The 9,274-nt window shown below is 32.4% G+C and overlaps 1 pseudogene across 1 annotated transcript; it reads left to right on the plus strand.

The window, feature by feature from the left end:
* The first annotated feature begins 253 nt into the window (after positions 1-253).
* On the plus strand, positions 254-958 carry LOC149258182 (uncharacterized; annotated as a pseudogene). Its single transcript, XR_016246011.1, has 2 exons — positions 254-529; positions 662-958. The product of XR_016246011.1 is annotated as an uncharacterized LOC149258182 (transcript).
* The last annotated feature ends 8,316 nt before the right edge of the window (positions 959-9,274 follow it).

Below are 9,274 nucleotides of genomic sequence, written 5' to 3' on the forward strand. Positions count from 1 at the left end.
CCGTCAAGAAAATATTTAAAAATAAAATGAGAAGAGCCAATGGGAAGACGCCCACATGCGTGCCTGCAAGGGGAATGGCATGCATCCATCCCATACCCATGTGCTCTCCCCCAATATACAGCTGGCACGCATACATACATGACCCCATCATCGCCGGGTCGGACGGGCCCGATTGTGCCACGTGAGCGGATGAGGGGAGATGGGTGCGTGAATGGCGGTATTCCGGTATTTGGAGAAGAACCTGTTTGACGGTTTATATTGCGGGAGGAACCTCTGTTTGTGTGTGTGTATTGTGAGGGTCTTCCTGCGCTCTGTCGGGGTGAGGATCTTCGTTGCCGCAGCTCCTCTTTTCTTCCTCTCTTGATTTTCTTGTTTGCCGACATCGACATTTCTTGTTATTCTTCAGCAGAGATGGCCTTCTCGTCTGTCTCCGTGACGGTGCTGATGCTCTCTGTCGCCTTCCTGTTGATTAATCTCTTCGCACCTTCCGCCAATGCAGAGGCTCCCGCTCCTGCTCCCTCGTCCGACGGTAAGATCTCGGCCTTTTATTCTTTCTTTTTTTCTGCTTTTTCCGACATTAAAGTTCTGTTCGGTTCGGTTCATTAGGGGATTCGTCACGGGATTTATAACAGGATTGAAGGAATGTATCTTGATGTTGCAGGCACCGCCATCGACCAAGGGATAGCATAAGTGCTCATGTTCCTGGCGCTGGCTTTGACCTACCTCATCCATCCCCTGGACGCCTTCCCTTACAATCTTTTCTGAGCTGCTGGAGATCCGTTATCCGTTTCTTGACAGAGACTATCAGTTTCTTGACAGAGACGAAAGAAAGGGCCTGGATTTGTATAATAGATGGAATTTGAGCATCGGATTTACGTTAGATGACGATATCGTGCCTGGCAGATCCGAAGGATTTATTTTTGGCTGCTATTTGATTTTTCTATTACTATTTGTTTTAGGTATTCTGATTTTTGACAGACACTCTGTAATCTTCACAAAGTTTTGGCTCTGTGAATGCTATACTAAGTCTTTCGGACTGCTTTTGCTCCATTATTGTTTAATATGCTTGGGTGATTTTACTAATCCGCTAAATGTGGCGGTTATTTCATTTCCTTTTTTTTTGTTCACTAAGCTGGATCTGCTATGCTGAAGTGCACTTCTGTAATCTAATGTTTAATTGTTAGCGAAAGAGATTAGTAAGCTTTAACACTGTGATTCTGTAAAATTAACTGTAAATCAATTGAACTGGAGGGTTAGTAAAGGGTTATTGTTGCATCAGATACACTGACTAAACTGTGAGTTAAATGCATTAAGTTTTAAATGTTTCAACTTACTTTCAAGTGTTTTCTAAATTAAATTATGATTATTTTAATCAATAAAGCTGCCGCACGAGGTTTACGGCGAACTTTTCGGAGAGTTGAGGTAATGTTGTCCGGGTATTTCGAGATCTTATAATATTAAATTTTATCTATGGCATTAAATTATGATTCTCGTAAATGTGGTATGCACATGGTAACCTGACTTTAACTGACAAACCTGGTATGCAAGTTCAAACTTTGAATGTCAGCATTTGTGAGAAATTTAAATTAGGTGTTTAATTACTGTGATCATGGTTTTCCATTATTTGGGTGGGGGCAAATTTGCCATAAAAGTTTAAACATACTATTAAAATATTTTACATCATATCTATATTTTTGTGATTAATGTTGATAATTTGATCCATGGTTTTAGATTAACATGGTGATAGCTCATGGTTTTATATTAACATGGTGATAGCTCATCGTTGCTCATCGTTGCTATTTTATGATTGGAGAAATATTGTACACTTTTGTTGTTGGATAAATAAATTACTTAAAATTGTTGAATTGAGGTTTATGTGATTCATAACATCCATCCTCAGGACAAGTTGAGGAGTCAGATCATGGCTACAAGTTAAATAGGGAGAGCAGAGCTTCCAAACAGCTAGGTGTGACCATTAACGACTATATAAAAATGGCTAGATTATATAATAATATTAATGTTAATTATAGTCAAAGTAACCAATTTCCTTCTTAATAAATAATTCAATAATTTATATATTATAATATATTATATAATAGAATCTTATTCTATTTCCTTTTATTTATAAATTTGGTTATTAAATTAATTTATTCAATTCTTTTTAATTTATTTAATCATTTAAATCTATATATATATATATATATATATATAATTAGAGATAATGGGAATTGGTAATTTTAAGTGGTGGTTTGTGTTTTGTGATGGTAGGTGTGACCATTAACGACTATATAAAAATGGCTAGATTATATAATAATATTATAATGTTAATTATAGTCAAAGTAACCAATTTCCTTCTTAATAAATAATTCAATAATTTATATATTATAATATATTATATAGTAGAATCTTATTCTATTTCCTTTTATTTATAAATTTGATTATTAAATTAATTTATTCAATTCTTTTTAATTTATTTAATCATTTAAATCTATATATATATATATATATATATATATATATATATATATATATATATATATATAATTAGAGATAATGGGAATTGACAATTTTAAGTGGTGGTTTGTGTTCTGTGATGGGGAATCGAGTTTGATTTATATAATTTATATAAAAAAAGGGGATATTGAGGAGATTTTAACTATGTTTAATTTATATAAAAAAAGGGGATATTGAGGGTTAATAGAAGGTCACTAGAAGCACTTTGCTAATGGAGTGGGTCATAGGGTTAATGGATGCCTTTGGAGTTAGGCATCCATTCCTTGCATTTTTTTGGGTGGATTTGTCTTTGAATTCCAATTCACAGCTTTAGGTTACCTATTTCCATCTTTTTATAATATAGAAATTATTTTGATAATGTTTGACTTCTTATTTGTAATTTTGAATACAAACATGATGGGTATTAAATTTTGTATTTCCATAATGGAAAAGGAAAGATTCTCAAAAGAGACTAGTATTAAAGCTTCACAATGTGAATATCTTCCATGTATGAAGAGTAAAGTTATGATTTTCTTTTTTGTAAATTTAATAAAAAATTAAAATTACAATCACAATTCCAATAAAGTAAAAAGAAACTTAGAAAATTTTGTTTACTTACATTCAAACATATAATAATGTAATGTATTTTGACAACAACACATTATTTTAACAATGTGTTTCTTCCTAAGAGGTCACATGGTGTAGAGGGGGTCAATTTGGTGTCTAGCTTGGAGGTGGGTCCCTTGTCCCACAAACAAAGGGGTCTCATACACCAAGGGGTCTCATACACCAATTTGGTGTCTGGGTCCCTTGTCCCACAAACAAAGGGGTCTCATACACCAAGGGGTCTCATACACCAATTTGGTGTCTAACTTGGTCGCGACCTTAATTCTCCCTTTACATTGTTAATATCTTCCATGTGATTATATGAAGAGTAAAGTTATGATTTTCTTGTTTGTAAATTTAATAAAAAATTACAATTACAATTCCAATAAAGTAAAATGAAATTTAAAAAATTATGTTTACTTACATTCAAACATATAATAATGTATTTTAACAATGTGTTTCCTCCTAAGAGGTCACACGCTGGGAGGTGGGTCCCTTGTCCCACTAACAAGGGGGAGGTGGGTCCCTTGTCCCACTAACAAGGGGGTCTCATACACCATCGTGGGTCCTTTGTCCCACAAACAAGGGGGTCTCATACACCATCGTCGGTCCCTTGTCCCACAAACAAGGAGGTCTCATATGTGGGGTAGGGTATGGGAGGTGGAGTATGTGGGGTAGAGTATAGAAGGTGGGTCCCTTGTTCCACAAACAAAGGGGTCTCATACACCATTGCTGGGAGGTGGGTCCCTTGTCCCACTAACAAGGGGGTCTCATACACCATCACGGTCCCTTGTCCCACAAACAAGGGGGTCTCATATGTGGGGTAGAGCATGGGAGGTGGGTCCCTTGTTCCACAAACAAGGGGGTCTCATACACCATCGCTGGGAGGTGGGTCCCTTGTCCCACTAACAAAGGGGTCTCATACACCATCACGGGTCCCTTGTCCCACAAACAAGGGGGTCTCATATGTGGGGTAGAGTATGGGAGGTGGGCCCCTTGTTCCACAAACAAGGGGGTCTCATGCACCATTGTTGGGAGGTGGGTCCCTTGTCCCACTAACAAGCGTGTCTCATACACCATCGTGGGTCCCTTGTCCCACAAACAAGGGGGTCTCATATGTGGGGTAGAGTATGGGAGGTGGATCCCTTGTTCCACAAACAGTGGGGTCTCATACACCATCGCTAGGAGGTGGATCCCTTGTCCCACAAACAAGAGGGTCTCATACACCAATTTAGTGTCTCACTTAGTCGTGACCTTAAAATTAGATAATAATAATAATAATATCAATAATTTTGTACATTATATTACAACTAATAGATATTCACCTTACTTTAATTTTAGATAGTTAACCTTAAATATATTAAATATTACTAGAAAAATTGAATAATAATAATAATAATAATAGTAGTTTTTTACATTATATTACAACTAATATATATTCATCATACTTTAATTTTAGATAGTTAACCTTCGTTATATTAAATATGGCTAAAAAATTTAATAGATTTAGATTATCTTTCATAAATTTATTTTAGATAATTAACCTTAGATATATTAAATATTGCTTTAAAAAATTAATAGATTTAGATTATCTTCTCATAGATTTAGAATTAAATCCATTTTAACCTTTTTAATGTCTCGAAAAAAAATTAGTAAATCGAAAGTAAATTTAATTAATTTTATAAATGAATTAAGTCATTTCTCTCCTACGAGGTTTTTACAAAATGGAAAAAGCCAACAACAATTTTGAAGTCCAAAAGAGATACCGTGGGAGATTTGCAAATCATATCCAACACTCCGTATGGAAATCCATGTGGAATATGCGGAGGATGTGAGCTCCTGGTAGTAAATCTAAATCATAAAGGCTTGTTTACGTGTGTCATAGAAACCCAAACACACATGTGAGTTGGTGAGGAAAATTGGACTATGATAAATAATGATGATGACTGGTTAGTCTAAAGAAAATTGGACTATGATAAATAATGATGATGACTGGTTAGTCTAATTCTTTAGAGGAAGTTATCGTAGTCCACATTGGTGCTTGCTTTTGGGATGGTGTTGAATTCTTTTTATTTTTAGGTCAAAGTTTTTCTAATTTTGTGAAATTAAAATTAAAATAGGAAAGAATGTTTCCTGTGATGATATGGGAGTAGTGTTTGTAGAAATTTAATGTTAAAGTGTTTCAATGTTTAGATTTTGTTTAAGTTAAAATTAATCTGATATTTAGGTTAAAATTATATATTCATGTTTATTATTTTTTTAAGTTATTTTTTTTTCTTATTTTAGTCAATTGGAGAAAATATTAAAATGTTTTATGTGATGATATGGGAGTAGTGGGAGTAGTGTTTGCAAAAGATTGGATGCTAAAGTGGTTGGATGTTTAGATTTTTTAGGTCGCAAGTGGTTGGTTTAGGTTAAAAATCTATATTCATGTTTATTATTTCTTGGTTTAGGTTAAAAATCTATATTCATGTTTATTATTTCTCTTAGTTATTTATTTTTCTCATTTTAGTCAATTGGAGAAGATATTAAAATGTTTTATGTATTAAAATGTTTTATGTGATGATATGGGAGTAGTGTTTGCAAAAGATTGAATGCTAAAGTGGTTGGATGTTTATATTTTTTATGGTTGCAAGTGGTTGGTTTAGGTTAAAATTCTATATTCATGTTTATTATTTCTCTTAGTTATTTATTTTTCTCATTTGAGTCAATTCATTTTAGTCAATTGGAGAAGATATTAAAATGTTTTCTGTGATGATATGGGAGTAGTGTTTCCAAAAGATTTGCTAAAGTGGTTGGATGTTTAGATTTTTTTAGGACGCAAGCGGTTGGTTTAGGTTAAAATTCTATATTCATGTTTATTATTTCTCTTAGTTATTTATTTTTCTCATTTTAGTCAATTGGAGAAGATATTAATAAGTTTTATGTGGCTTAGCTTTGGAGGTGCACAATTGCACTTAGATGACTATGACTTAAATTTCCTAAAATTATATATTCATGTTTATTATTTATTTCTTGGTTATTTCCTTTTCTCATTTTAGTCAATTAAAGAAGGTATTAATAAGTTTTATGTGGCTTAATTTTGAAGGGGCACAATTGCACTTAGGTGGACTAGGACTTAAATTTCCTCCCTCGTAATTTTCTTTTTTTTAAATATATTATGTAATACACCTTTTGAGAAATCGAGTATTTCTCCTTGAACATGGGTGAGATAAGAAACTATTCCTCTTTAGCCCCTTGCTACACCTAGTTGATATTGAGGTTATTTTGATGTTTCAAAATTGATAGGTCTTTACACTTCAAAGAATTTAGGGAACTGAAGAAAAATTGCTACTTATCTAGCATTGGAATGGATTGAGGAGAGGTTCTATCGTGGAAATTCATGTTAATCATATAGTTCAGTAAAATATTTAAATCAATTTATTAGATTTTTTTCCTTTGTAAGAAAAAATGAATAGATGATGAAGTCTTGGTGATGTAGTTGAGGAGAGGTTTTGACTTTTTCATTCAATTTGGAATAAACTAGATAATCTCTCATGGAAATTCATGTTAATCATATAACATTTAAATCAATTTATTAGATTTTTTTCCTTTGTAAGAAAAAATGAATAGATGATGAAGTCTTGGTGATGTAGTTAGCGCGCGCACACACACATATATAGAGAGAGGTTTATACATACAAGAACGAGAGGGGAGATGATCTTACATAGTTTGATAAAGTTCAACTTGGCTCTTTTCATATGTTTGGTTCATATGGTTGGACTTAAGATTCTGACTTGGGGCATTTGCCTAATATTTTGTAGTTTAGCCTAATATTTTGTAGTTTAGTGTGATTATAACGTGTATAGGGGGATGATATAGTCAATTTTTGAGTTGTATGGAGTCCATGGTCTACACTCTCTCCAACTTTTGAATAAAAATATGATTATAAATTATGAAACATGTAGTTGTTATATTTTCATATATAAAATCAATATTTTTTTCATATATATAGTCTAGAGAAATTAACATAATAATTGATTTAAATTACTACTACTCTAACATAAAAACTTTACTTAACATTTTCACAAACTTATCTAATAAACTTCTCAAAAAACTATAAATTTATCCAATATTAATATATCTATTTTATGTTCATTATTTACTTAACTTACAATTTATCTCACATAAATAATTTATCTAACAAATTTTATAAATGATAAATGTTCTCGTAAGTTGGGTGATCAAATTTGAAATCCTAAATGCACATGCATGTACTTATAGTTTTTTGTTTTAAAATATAAATTGCATTTTAAAAAATCAAAGAATCCATGCACATGTATGTGCTCTTTTTTTTTTTTTCTTTTTCTTTTCTCTCCTTTTTTTTAATATAAATTGCATTTAAAAAAAAATAAATCTATTTATCTCAACACAACAATATTGTTGCTATTATTGGTTGGGATATTGTTGCTATCGTTCGTAATCTATTTATGTCAACAATATTGTTGCTATCATGGGTTGACATATTGTTGCTATCGCTCGTAATCTATTTATCTCCACAATATTGTTGCTATCATTGGTTGACATATTGCTGCTATCGTTGGTTCAACCATTTGATTCTGTTTATTAATTATGTTACGGCTTAGGATTTCTAGCATGTGCACCCACATGCGTTCCATTAATGACTAATGTTATGTTTTGGCAAGCTATTCTTATAGCACTTTCCCTTTTTATTTGAAGTTACAAAGAGATGCATGTGCACACATGCTTTTAAAGCTGTGTTTAAATGACCCTCACTACACATGCTTTTAAAGCTGTGTTTAAATGACCCTCACTACGTTTTAAGTGTAGCTATGGTCCTCAACCCAAAATAAATTTATCTTATTTTTCCCCTAGGTATCGACGTTACCGGCATTAGTAAGAAGGGACACCCGTCCTTTTGCTAAGAATGTTTGTGCTAGGTATTTTTCTATTAGCACTTTATTCTTTTAATTGTATTTTATAATTAGTATAAAAAAGTTTCACTAATATGACCATATATATTTATTTTTATTTAATAGATTCATAAAAATCACAATTATTCAAAATTTTTTTTATATTTTACACATGTTTAAAAAGCATTTGGTCAAACTAGCAAAAGTTAAGATCCATAAAGAAAAGCATTTGCTCAAACTAGCAAAAAGTTAAAATCCATATTTAAAAAATATCATGTGGGTAGAAAAACCACTTAGCCTTACTCATGCTACTTTTCTTCTTTTCAACTTTTCACTAGTGAAGAAGTGGCAGTTACAAATACTAACTGATTTACATATGCCTTGGTGTAGTTATGGTCCTCAACCTAAAATAAATTTATCTTATTTTTTTCCATAGGTATCGACCTTACATGCATTAGTAAGAAGAAACACCCTTCCTTTTCCTAAGAATGGTTGAGTGGATAGTTTGTGTTACCAACTTAATGTGTGGTGCGCATTTTTCTAATAGCACTTTATCCCTTTAATTGTATCTAAAATGTGGATGTTTTGACTCTTATGTTTATATATATTTATTTTTATTTAATAGATTTATGATCAATTGGAATTTTATTTAAAGGGAAAAATTATATTTTGCATATGCTTAAAAAACATTTGGTCAAATTAATCAAAGGTTAAGATTTATAAAGAAAAATCAAACTAAAAATATCAAGTCTAAGTGTAGAAAGATAATTTAGCCTTCCCCTTTCTATCTTTCTTCTTTTCAACTATTCACCAGATTCCTAGTGAAGCAGTGGCAATTACAATTACTAACTGATTTTCATATGCCTTCAAAGAGGCTTCTTTTTTCTGAGTCTGAACTTTTTGAGACATGGGATTGTTTCACTCCACCCACCTCTAATTGAGGAAGTGCTTCCATCAACTACTGCAGGTACTATCTGTTTTTTCATAAATTCTCTAGCTTTGGGACATTGTTCTAGCATGCTCGTTCCCTTTTTTTTGATGTGCCTTGGATTTATTGGTCCTTCACACTCATTTGATTTTCCACAACTTTGTCTTCCTCTTCTTCTGAAATCTGCAAATCTTGAACCTGCCATCCCTTTGGCTTTTTGGGTTGCTTCTTTTTCCTATTTCGAAACTTCTTTGTCTACGAACATGTGTTTTGTAAATGTCCAGTCTGAAAATAAATGCAACACTTGAATGCAAGTTCTCAAAATCTAAAGGTT

The sequence above is a fragment of the Pinus tabuliformis genome, chromosome 6, assembly GCF_031772625.1.
Source record: "Pinus tabuliformis cultivar Carrire ecotype Pingquan chromosome 6, CPIR1, whole genome shotgun sequence".
NCBI lineage: Eukaryota > Viridiplantae > Streptophyta > Pinopsida > Pinales > Pinaceae > Pinus > Pinus tabuliformis.